Raw genomic sequence first — 13,618 nt, forward strand, 5'->3', positions numbered from 1 at the left:
CAAATACACAATTTAACTAAAATGAATAGAAAAATTTAAATCAGAAGACAGTAAATGAGATACAACTCGGAATATAGTTTCAAGTTTAGATTTAAATTTAGAGTATAGCTAGATTTTTGTTGTACTATATGCACATTGATGTGCATATTGAGTAATGTTTTTGTTTAGGTAGTTACATAATATCGTTGTGTACCTAGGAAAAAATTGTACCTATTACGAGCCATTAAAGGTGGGATTGATTATGGAGATAATCTTAAGGTGATCCAATGATGGTGACAAAATGTCAACAAAATTGACCACCCTCCTCACACCTGGGTTTTAAATCGATGACCTCCTCACTCGTAGGCCCACCCAATACCATAAACCACATGCTTGTGTGCATTCTCTTGCTCTTCTTGCCACTTCACTGCCTCAAAGTGAACTACTATCGGGAAAACATAAGCTTGAACCCATTGAATGGCTTATCAATGCCACAAAATATGTGTGCTGTTGGAAAGCCGTGGATCTTCCCACTTGGGGTTTCTTCTCATTAGGGTGTCAATTGAATGTAGATAAATGTCACATTGTAGAAAGTCAAGATACTCTTCTTGGACATGTTCTTTTGGCATAGGCCATTGAAGACAATCTAGGAAATATTCAAGCTTTGTTGTCTGTACCTCCTCCTACTACATTAGCTATTTAGTCTCCTTCCTTTAAACGGACCGTAAGGTATTTGAGCAAGCTCATACACTTGTTGTCTAAGGTGATTCTTTGTTTATAGAAGCTCACCCACTAAAATATCTTCTCACATGGAGTGAAGAAAGTAAGCATTAGTTCAATGCGGTGAAAGGCATCGTGGCCTATCTCCCCACTATTGCACATCCAAAGTGGGATGGAATTTTTTATGTCAACCTAAGTGAAGGCTTTAAATATTGAAACTATTTTTTTGTAGGTTTGATAGGGCTTGTTTCCATAGGTAGTCTTGCTTTGTCTAGCATGTGAATGATTCAAAGCAGGAAGGCTCAATGGGATCAATTGTGACCTAGGAGGTGACACATGCTCCACCTGGTTTAGAGGCGGCTTGGGAGGAAGACACCTTCTGACAAGGGACACTTGGCTATCTAGCCCTTATTGCTCTAACACTCTCTTGTGCCTCTGCAATTTTTGGCTACAAGAGAAATGACCCTCCTACCTCCCTTGTGGGAGTCAACAATAGCTGGTTCTTTTGCCTACCATGGATGAGCAAGGCATTGGTGAGTGGCAAGTGCCAATTTTTTGGCGGTAAGTTTTATTGCAAGGAAGGAAATTGACTCCCCTTTTGGCTGAGCTTTACTGGAGATCTCTCTAATTTTTCCAACATTTTGAGGTTTGTCGATGGTGCATGGCTCTTTAAAAAAAAATTGAACCCTAATCGCTGCTAGTCTTTGTCCATATTTGACTCATCCAGAGGTGCAAGAATATGCTCTAAGCATCAAAAGTACCATTTTTGCCACTTAGAAAGTTCTTGAATAAAGTTCAAGGGTTCTTCAAGTACATCTTTCATCGAGTAAGATTTGCACATCTTTTGAGGTCAAATAGCAATAAAAAGAAGTTGAAATATTTGAAGTTCCTAAAAAACGCATTATTTCTTTCAAACTAGTTGTGCCATAAAATAATTCATCTCTAAGAATTGCATAAATGGAATGTCAAGACCATTGGAGACTCCTAACAAAATACCTTGTGAGGTAAAAGGGGAAGGGTTAAGAGAGCTACAACACTGATGGAAAATTTTGAGGAGATTGCAAGCCTTAAGGAAACTAAGAAATAGGTGATTGAGGTCCTCAAATCCTTTACACCTAGGATAGTGTCCTTATTCCATTTTAGCTTCACATCTCTACCATCTATCTAGAATACTTTATGAAAAATGAGCCAGCATAATATATTATACTTGATATGACATGGAAAAGCCTAGGCACACTTAAATGTGTAAACCCATTTTTTAGAACTCCACAACAATCCCATTTTCTATTTAGTTTTCTCAAATCCTTCAAACCACTAAAGCTTTAAAAATCAGTATCAACAAACTTTTGCAAGATATTAATACTCCCATGTGTTGAAGAATATTGGAAGTGAGATTTTCATGTCTTCAACCTTACAAAGCGACATGCCAAGACAACCACTAGTAATACTAAAACTGCTAGTTATCTATTTTGGATTCGTGACCTGGCCATCCTCAATCAAGTTCCTTATGTTTTTCTTAAAGCATTTGTGAGATCTAATTGATGGAGCAAGGATTTTGGAAAAAGGGATGGGACAAAGCCTATCAAGATAGAATCTTAAAGGGGAAAAGAACTAGAACAGAAGATGAAATTCGGGACCTCCGAGAAGCTTTGAGAGTAAACCATGAAATTCAAAATCCATAAATGAGAGAAAAGACAATCTCATAATCAGAAGTAATAAATCCCTTACGAAAGATCAGTCCAAGGTTTGTAAGTTTTCAAATGAAAATTAGGATTATTTTTGTTTAATGAGACAAACCCAATAATAATTTTGGGAAACACACCTCTTGATCCATGTATTACCATCTTGATGGCCATCTTCTAAATATTCAAGATACCCCATGCTACTTTGGGGATTTTGTTGGTTCCTTCATTGCTCTCCCACAGAAACCTCCTTGATGGAGTGTTGTTCTATTTTAGTTGTGTTCTAAAAGGATTCCTATCGGAGATGAAGTAGATAACTCAAGGTGGAATATATGATATGGCTACTAATGTATACCACACACCTTGCCAATTGAACACCCTTTTTTTATAATCTATCTATGTCCCACTAACATTTTGAGCAAAAGGGACCTTAAATCCCTAGTATCTCTAGTAATCTGAAGATTTGCCCATCTTGAATAATGTGGGAATTTGCAAGAGGTTTACTGCTTGGAATAATCCCATTAGAGGATTTAAAGCCCCTTTTATGGTGATTGATGACAAAACCACTGGCAAAGCAACACAAGTTAAGGAATTCTAGAAAATGAGTTGAAACATTATCGGCCTTTAGAATAGCATTTGTAGCATTTACAAATTTTTGACAATGAATTATATCTGACTTACCTACATACAAACTTTGACTAACTAGCCCAAGGATTCTGAAGTGATTGCATATAGTAGAGGGACAATATGGCAACTATTCTTGATGGATCTCATTAGAGTAATTAAAACCAAAATTGCCCCATTTAGTGCATAACAAACTCCCATTCCATCCTGTTGTATGCGTTGTCAAAATCAATTTTGAAGAAGAAGTACTTTTGGTTAGATTCTTCAGCATACTTTATGCCCTCCCACAAAAAAACCAATAGCATCTAGGATGAATATCACTTTAATGAAGCCCCTTTTGCTCTTTCAAGATGAGGACATCCATCAACGGGCTAATTCTTCTAGGTAAAGCCAGATCAAATTTATAAATTTAAGTCAGACATGCTAGGAGTCTCCAATTGCCAAGATCTTCTTTGGGTCCCCTTTTATGAACCAGCTTGATGACCCTAATGTTGAAAGGGGAAGATCAAGAAGAAGGGCTATGTTGGGAGCCACAATCTTCCTTCTCACTTGAGCTATATTTGATCTAGCCTTTTGTACTTCCTTAGACCTCTTAAGGAGTCAAGAGAAAATATAATAAAAGCACTCATGAGATATGGCCATGTTTTCCCTATGACAGACAGCTAGAGTGCCTTATTTATTCTTAAGGAAAGGAATAAAACTGTTACAATTTTCCTTTTTGAGAATATCAAACATGTTTTTGTTAGGTCTATCAATCTTGTTTGCCCAAACTTCTCTGGTATTTCTTCCTGCCTTAACGACTCTCTAAGACCAATGAGCTCCTAAGGGGGAGGATCTAAGCTAGAGAGGTTCATCAACTTGAAGAATCTTCCCACTTATCATCATCCTTCTATGAGCTCTAGTAACTTTAGCTATTCTTTTATACTTAGTGAGGGAATTTTGAATTTTCTTTGCAGCATTTTCCCAGGCATTAAAAGTACAAGAAACAATACTAAAAATCTCTTCTAAAATTCTTTGAACTAAACTTCTTCTAATTGAGTTAAGACCAAAAAGAGATTGATTTAGATGAGGCCAATCAGCCTTGAAGTTGATCTTAGATATGCATAGCTCAAATAAAATGGGTTTATCATCAAAGAGAAGGAGGGAGGAGTTAGTCTTATAGTCTATCTGCCAATGTTCTTGTAAGATATTAGTTGACACATAGAGTCTATCAAGCCTAGAAGATCTATAGCTTTCTCCACTCTCCTTGTTTGACCATGTCAACCAATGTACAAAAGATTCATTTGCTTATTCAAATCAATCCATTTGTTTGTTTCTCTACCACTAACTACCTACCCTTTATTTTTCCATGTGTCATCAATAATCTCTACCATATTGAAATTACCAACAAGTAAAAGAGGAGTAGGTAGCTTTGCAATCTCTTTCCAATAATCATCTCTCTCACACATTGATTTTGGGGTATATACATTTGCAAGAGTAAAGTTGAAAGGGATGTTGAGAGTAGTAGAGATCTATCTAGCTTCCATTTTTAGCTATATGTATAGCACACACATACTGTAGATATTTGTTGGATAGAACTATAGTAGCTCCTCCCCCCCTTGAATATTGATCAATGTGATACTTGGTGTGTTTGACACTACTTCTTCTTAGATTCACTTCCAGTAAGTTAGAAACAATCTTGAATTCCTACAAGAAAATCAAATCAACTTGCATGCTATGATCAATAAATCATTTTTTAATACAACTAGCTTTAATAGGGCCAAAAAGGCCTTTGCAATTAAGCCTAACACCTTTCCTAATAGGGTAGATCATTTTTACTATATTTTTGAGGCTTAGCCATAGTCGGATAGAGGATCTCTTAGGGTCACTAGACTTCTCCTATTTTCTCTTGCAATTAGGAAAGGCCTTTGCAATTAAGCCTAACACCTTTCCTAATAGGGTAGATCATTTTTACTATATTTTTGAGGCTTAGCCATAGAGATAGAGGATCTATTAGGGTCACTAGACTTCTCCTATTTTCTCTTGGTTTTAGAGTCTGGTTGCATGAACATATTTTTTCTTTAGCAAGAGACATGATAATTTCCACATATGCTTCACGGGAAGTCAAAAACTTATGTTTATTGGCATTGTCTCTAGCTTGCAATTCTTGTATGAATCCAATATATGTAGGAGTAGGAGTATTTTCCAGCTAGGTACTTTAAATATTTTCACCTTCACCATTAGAAGACTTTTATCATGAGGAGAGACCTCTTGTTTGATCCTTGGGACTCAACAAAAGCTTGGATTGTCTGGGAGCAGGAGGTTGAATAGGTCCTTGGGTTAGTTCCCTTTGATTGGAACTAGGATACTTAACATGATCAAGACCTTTAGGTAGAGTATTTTCTCCTTATCCATTTCATTGATAGGATCCAAAAAAAAAGTGATCAAATAAATCTTCTAGCAAGGGGTGAAACCTATTATCAAAAGTAGTCTTAGCCTATACATTTCTCCTTTGATGGGAGTTTTTCTGTAAATTCCTTCTTTGTACCTATTGGAAACAATGACATTGACTAGCTTAATTTTCTTATTTTTGTTTCTAAGATCAAAACAATCTCTTTTTTTTAGCTCAAAATAGTCTCTTATAAGTTGTCCTTGTTTTTGTCAGTGAAAGCTAGAATTGGGGAGATTTTTGTATGATACCTTCTATGAATGAAGCATATGGCCCTTAGAATCTTTAAGAGGGACAATGTATGCTAGATCCTTATCAATATCAACCTCTATATGGAGTTGAGGATCCCATTTAGGGTTAATTTCACCCTCTAGCTTTCTGACCAAGTACCCTACAAACTTAGTTACCAATCTCTTGAGAAATGGGTAATATTCAATAGGCAGATCTAGTAGCTCCTAGTGTGCTAGGGAAGATTAGTGTTACTTGCATTCATGGATAATTATCATTAAGCATAAGGTACGCTAATCTCAACTCAATCAACAAGTAGACTCAATGGTGCAAAATAATATCAACAATGCATATGATTCATAATGTACATAGTGCTTTTATAGCCCAAGGCTAGGCTTCTAAAAGCATAGATATCATGGACTTTCTTTAATGCACTCTTTGGACTTTATTTAATGAAGTCTTCATGGGTCATAGTTGTATGCATGCATGCATGCCTCATTAAAGTGTATGGCTTTCATGTCATGGAGAGAGAGGGTGTTCCCATAGCACTCCATGGTTAAGTCAATCCCAATAAACTCCCCCTTGAACGTCATGGATACCCTAAGTTGATTCATTAGGGTTTGGGATGGCACACTGATACATCATGTATCAGTTATAGTCAAAGATAACCATTTTGAGTTGGCACTTTCTCTCAATTCAAGGCCATATGGAGATCCTCTATGCTTGGCTGCAAGTTGACCACCCTCATCTCTTTGTGCCATTAGGAAGAGGATGGGGTCTAGGAGGGCCTCTTTATTTGCCATGAGATTATGGAGGTGATTGGAATTTTGATGAATAGGTGCATTCCATGTGTGCAAGAATGGTGGGTGTGTAAGAGAGGTGTAAGAGTGTTCAAAGAATGCACTTTCCTCCCAAAAAAAGGTGGATAATTTATAATTTTCAACCTTTCCTAACTCCTACATATGATCTTCAATTTGAGTGGAGAATATAGAATTACAATCTACATGTTAAGCTCTTTTGTAGATATGCTACATGATATGGTTTTACTCGCTACATTTTAAATTTCATTTTGGAGGGAAAATTTGAATTGAAATAAACTAGTCGTTTCACCCTGTTGAATTCAGAAGTTGTCATTTGATTGGTTTCTTACTACCAAATGTTTTGACTCCAATAAACTACCAAATAAAAAGGCCCTCCTAAACTCTATTCTCTTCCTAATGTTGGGCTTGCTAGTCTTCATCAAATCCCTTACAACCCCAAGCTCCTTTTGTCTTTGATACCACGTGATAGGACCTAGTATGCTAGGGAGGATTAGTGTTAGTTGCATTCATGGATAATTATCATTAAGCATAAAGTACACTAATCTCAACTCAACAAGCTAGTAGACTCAATGGTGCAAAATAATATCAACAATACATATGATTCATAAAGTACATACTGCTTTTATAGCCCAAGGCTAGGTTTCTAAAAGCATAGAAATCATAAACTTTGTTTAGTGAAGTCTTTGGACTTCATTTAATGGAGTCTTCACGCGTCGTGGATGTATGCATGCATGTATGCCTCATGGAAGTGTATGGCTTTCATGTCATGAGAGAGAGAGGGGGTGTTCCCATAGCACTCCATGGCTAGAGCAATCCCAACAAGATTAAGGAAACCTTCCCACATAGGGATCTTCATTGGTTTGTCCCCTTGTGGATTGAAACCCTTGTACCACTTGAAGAAGGGGATAGGCATGAAGTGGATCTCAATAATCAAGGCTTGCTACACTTCTTGAGGCTCATTTCTACCCTCCAATTCACACCTCATTTGTTTAGCGCGATTCGTTTGGAATCATCAATTCAGAAGGGAAAGTCACCCTCCACATCGCAGACCCTCGTCACCCCTGCACCATCGAATCTGTGATGGCCATGGATGCTCGTCTGCATCGTGATGTTGCCTACCTTCTCCCCTCGCTGACCGTGGCCCAAGGCCAGAGCAAAGCGGAGCCTGTAACCCCGCGATCCCTCCCCTACCTGATTCGGCGCATCTCTTGCCTGCGCATCTGGCAGCGCTGCTTCTATCTGACCTCATCGGTACGTTGCCTGCCCCTGGCCCCTCATGGGAAAAACGCAGAATTGCCAGGCCTCTCTCATGACTCATGGAGTTACCGTTGATCAGAGAGTCGATCCAGATGATTGGCAAGCGCCATCGCCAGGGAGTCGATCCAGATGATTGCAAAACAAAAAAATTATGTCCATACTGCCTTGCCTCTGACGGCCAAAAAATCATGTTCGATCGGGATACATGGCATCTCTCTCTCTCTCTCTCTCTCTCTCTCTCTCTCTCTACACGTGCCCTATCCTCCCATTATCTTATCCAACCTTTTAGAGAAGCATCTTCACAGATTCTAATTAATTCAGCTGCTTTGAAAAATTAGGGAGACATTGTCTCAGCCTATTGCTATGAGTATTGGGATTATGTAATGTGGGTATGGACTCCCTTTAAAGCCACTTGAATGGTGTGAGTGATGGATATGCTCTCCTTATAATGCTTGGGTCTCGTGGCACCAACTGTGCATGAGCTTGTAGTGCATTCTTAAATGGTTAAACTTTACTAAATAAATTTCTTGTAGGGCTCAAAATTATATTTGTAAACAATATGGATAAAAAAAATGTCCATTGGATTTCTTGTAGGGCTCAAAAATATATTTGTAAACATTATGGATTAAAATAAAAGTCCATTCGATTTCTTGATAAATGTTGAGATAAGTATGCTACCCTTGGACACCTGATACGCTAAGGTATATTTAATGAACCCCCACAATACTCCATGTTCATTATAGGAAATCTATCCAAATTCCTCTCATTGAATCACTTACTCACGTCAAAAGGGGGAGGCTCATTGGATTCAAACCGACGCAGTCCAAGCCATTGACACTTGCAATGTTAGGCTACACCACGAGAGTGAATGCCCATGGTTCTCATAGTAGCACCTTCCCTCATTAAAAGAAAGCCACCCTACCCCCTCACCCCCTATTGCTGCAACCTCAAGCCTTATCCACCTGCACTTGCACCTCGTGCACTTTCCACCTACGTGCCTCTTGTGCATGCCACTTGCCCTTATCGACCTCACTTGGTTTCCTTGCCTCATATGGCTCTAATCTTCCCCTTTTGTTGTTGAATAAGAGGAGGTATCTTGCACAAGTTTGTGCTAATAGATCACTTCGTCGAATTAGACCCACCTACTCGCTCCACTATCCAATTACCTGGAATCTCCCAAGATACCTTTAGAGTCCAGCTCGCCTAAACCTTACAATCTAAGCATCAAACCCACCCACTTGGATAGTCCAATCCTCTAAGGTTACCAAGCTACCATGAGGACATCGTTGTTGCATACACGAAGGGTTCAATACAAAAAAAATACCATGATTGATCCTTCGTCAAGGCCTTTGCCTCGTGCGGTGCTCATCTAGCCCATTGTTGCCAATCCTTACAAGAATTGCTTCTTGTTTTGTGAGCTCTCAAGCCACTTGTGGAACCCAAATCTCGCATATGTCCATCATCTCTTTCTCCTTCTCTCTCTCTCTCCCTCCATGTGCCAGCTTCCTTGCTTTTCCACTTACTGCCACAAGGGAATCCCCTGAGATTCCCACTCAACTGAAATGGGTTAAACCCTAGTGGAACTATACTTTAGGCTATGGAAGCTTTTAGCTAGTTTCGTAGATTCTTTTTTGGGCTATTAGAATGCCTTTTTTTCTTTTTTTTTTGGGCAAAACTCACACAATATGTGAGTGGAATGCATTTAAAAATGCTGGTAGCATGCTAAAGAAAATTAGATATTACTTTGCTTTGCGTTTGAGTAGGGGGCTAAAGTATTTGGAAAATTGATGTTGCATAAATTATGGAGTGGTTTATTTCAAGTAGTGCATAAAATCAAAGCAAGATAAAGCAATATTTTCTCAGAGTTGAAGAGCACATGGACGAGCAAGACGAGGAGGAGCCAAGGGATTCTCATAGTAAGCCAACTTTTGAGAATCTCCAATGGCAAATTGAACACATGGCCATAATAGTGCAAGAGATGGAGTCACATGGTAGACACGTCATGCTTGATTAGAAAAGCAATTTGTGGGCATGACAATGGATTAAAAGTTTCTTGCAAGTTTCCCTTTCTCCCACTTGACTTGCCTCTCTCTTGAGAACATGCACCACCAAGAAGATCACACATCCCCATTGCTTGCACTCTAATTTATACCCAATTTAGAAACATAAATCTTCCTTGAAGTGACTTCCCATGAATTCTTTTTGAAACCTCCCATCAAAGCATGTCTATGTGGGCCCCTACCAAACACCACAATGTGCATGAGTTGTATGCGCATGCTTTTTATTTAAGACCCCCCTTGCTCATTAAATTATTACATTAGCTATCTTTCCTTTGTGAGAAAGTTATACCTTCTTCAACCATATCCACATTTAGAAAACTTCCATCTCTTGAGATGCTTTACCTACACATGTTTCCTTACCTTATTCATGTAAAGTCTCTTTGCACTCACCGTAAAGCGATCGACCCCATATCGCGTTGACAGAGGTTGACAAGGATGCCCCGAGTAATTTACACATAGTGCGATCTAGATATCTCAATATATGCAAGTTAAGGGGAAAAGGCATGTAGTGTTTGGAGCAAAATGATGGTTTGAAATTGATATATTTATGTTTAAAATAGACAATTTACAATTGTTTTGGAGATTCACATTCAACTCCCTTCTCTCAAAAACATGCAAGTTGGGGATGTGCTTAGATATCATGATGTAGGGCCTTTCTTCGTAAAGTTGTTCTCTTTAATGGGGGGGGGGGGGGTGGGGGGGGAGTAAAGGGAATTTCATTAACGCCTTCTACAAAGGTCCATATGCTTAGTGACATGGTTAGATTCCCTTTCCACCAACGTGTAACTAGGAAACTAAATCATTCACTAGTTTCAATAATGAGCGTCTTGCATGGCATTTTGTGTCTAGATCCGCTATTGAGAGGGCCCACACCTCAAAGGCAACCAAACACACACACCCACCCCCCCCCCCCCCCCCCAAACCAAAAAAAAAAAAAAAAAAAAAAAAAAACTCACAATAGTGAGTGCATTTATATTAACAAAAGAAAAAAGTTACATAGTAACTTAGCGAGCCATGGCATCAACTACCCAATAACAATGACCAGGTACATTGGCTGATAAAGGGTGCCACCCTAAGACCATTAAACACCCATTGAGACAAGAAAACTAACCTTTTCTTCTTCTTTCTTTCGCAAAAGCTAACAATGTTAGTCGTAGGACCCCATACATTAATTACACGACCAATGAGAATTAACTTTTGGATCTACAATCCATCTGCATCAGTTTTAGGCTAGGAGGATTCAGCGGGAGCCAAGGTCTCCATGCTAGCAAGGGAGGGGGAATATTCGCCATAGATAGACTTTGCATGTATGTGCCTACAATTGAAAAAAAACTAAAATTAAACAGAATCTTTTGCAATGCTGATGGAGGAGGACTGGCAAAAAAATAACAAGAAAAGATAGCGGGATTCACAGCAGGAAGCGGGAAGGTGGTTGCACCAGATGACATTTGCAGGTGAAAGCAAGAGGGGCCTGACAAGTGGTGGCACCAACAAGATACACATGAGTTGCAACAGGTTGTGCCGATGCCAAATAGAGGAATAATGTTTTTTTATTGCGGTGCAAGAGGATGAGCAAGGATGTGGGGCGTTGATGTGATGGCTAGGGGAGAAGCCTTAAGGTCCTTGCTCACAAATAAGGTCTATAGTTGGAATCCTTTTCGAACAAGGGCTATCAATACTGCACAAACAACGACATTGCCTGTTGTTAGAGAGAGAGAGAGAGAGAGAGAGAGAGAGAGAGAGAGAGAGAGAGAGAGAGAGAGAGAGAGAGACTCAGTTTGCTCTCATCTCTGCATTCCTCAAGCTGCTACTATTAACAAAGATTTTTTGATGCAAGCGCTATTTTCATTACAAAGCAACACTATTCTTATTACAAAGCCTAAAAAATGTGTACAAGATTTGATAGGCACCATGCCCATGTCACTGCGTGCAAGTAGGCAGTGCCAATAAAGTTTTACTCTAGAGAGACAAGAGAGACGAGAGTGGAAGGAGTCCTCATGAGGGTATCCGTGAAGTTTGGAATTGAACTAGAAACCTGCCACAGTAAGTTTGAAAAACTTGCCAGTATGTATTATTAATGATTTCACAAAAAGGCTCCTCCCTTCCTTGCCGCCACCAAACAAAAAGGCTAGCAAGCTCGGGTGTCCCCCCCCGTGTGCATGTTTTGTCTGGCTTTCCCTCTAGTGACCTCCTGTGTAGGTTGAGGCACATAAAGAGGAGCACAAGACGGAGATTAGACACAACTCCCCACATACACACATTATGGCAGCACAATTAGGTTGATGCTATCAAGCTTGTCATTCAGTTGAGACAGAGGGAGATGATCCTGCACACACACACACACACACACACACACACACACACACACACACAAAGAGAGAGAGAGAGAGAGAGAGAGAGAGAGAGAGAGAGAGAGAGAGAGAGAGAGAGAGAGAGAGAGAGAGAGAGAACATGTGTAAACTAAAAAGAGAGACAAAGACAAATTTGATTTCCCTTCAATCTCCAATCCACTAGCATCTTCCTAGATTCCTTAAACCCAGTTTCAATGATTTCCCTTAGCTTGTACTTGCATGTGCAAACAACTAGAATCACACATGTTCTCTTGCATATTTGGCTCCTTTTTGTTTCTTTAAGTGGAATCTCTATAGATTCTTTCATCACTACACAACAGTCACTAGTGCACCTATGGAATGAGTTGAAAATATTCAGATAGCTATTCCAAGTTGATACTTAGAGTTAGTGATATCAGACTTGGAAAGTTCAGGATCAGACTTCAAAATACTGGAAGACAAAACTAGAAATGAAATGACAATAGACATAGAGACTGGAATTGAAATTGTATCCAAAAGAATAGTCAGAGTACAATTGGTAGTGATACTGGAAAGTAAAAAGTATACCAATAAATGGCTCAAGATATAGTAACACAGCTTTGGGATTACAAGAGATCTAGAGATCAAAGTGCTAGAGAGAGAGAGAGAGAGAGAGAGAGAGAGAGAGAGAGAGAGACAGAGAGAGCAAGATTACAATATTTTCAACAAGATGTCCCAAAATTGAATAGTGGGTCCTACTTATAGGCCCTCCGATTGGTGTTTAAATGATTGTGCACTATCAGCTATTGTGCCAACCCTTTGGTTACTACTTCTGGAAGCTTCTGGTATCCACTAGCTACCTACTAGAAGTTGTTCCCATCTTCTACATTCCTACTCCCCTCTCTTGAATTTTGGTGTATACCAAAATTTTCAAAAAGTGTTGATGTCAAAGGTAGATCCACTAGTTCCTTTGATATCTTGTATTTGAGCATCAAGCCCTCCAATGTCTACGTAGGACTCCAAAGGTGGCTTCTAAAACCATTGGATCTACTTCATCTTGCAATAGGCTACTAGTAGTAGAGCATCAATAGCTCACCAATGTCTATCCAACGAACCCTCTTCTTGTTAGGTGCCTTCTTCCTTTTAGATGGTCCCGAGGATGTGGAGGCAACTAGAAAAAAAATTCATCGTCATAGTTAGTTGACTTCATGTCTAAGACTATGTGTGTGGCTACGACATAAAGCATCTAAAATCTCTCTAGATTTGAATATACTAAATCATCTTCTAAATTTTTTTGGATTTGGAAATGTTTTTATTTTCGTAGTCTCTTATTTAATGTCAATAGCTCATTGGAGTTATTGTGGTCAAACTTATAGTCAGTTCCTAGCAAAATGGCTTTACCCTTACCTTGACTATGGTCTGCCTGCCCGATAGATTGTTAATCAGGTGGATTATGTTTATCCCTAGCAGGTGGTGTTTGATCCTCAGTTGGCATTTTTGCAACATGATC

Source organism: Adiantum capillus-veneris, chromosome 11 (genome assembly GCF_014529385.1).
Source record: "Adiantum capillus-veneris isolate H3 chromosome 11, ASM1452938v2, whole genome shotgun sequence".
In the NCBI taxonomy this organism is placed as follows: domain Eukaryota; kingdom Viridiplantae; phylum Streptophyta; class Polypodiopsida; order Polypodiales; family Pteridaceae; genus Adiantum; species Adiantum capillus-veneris.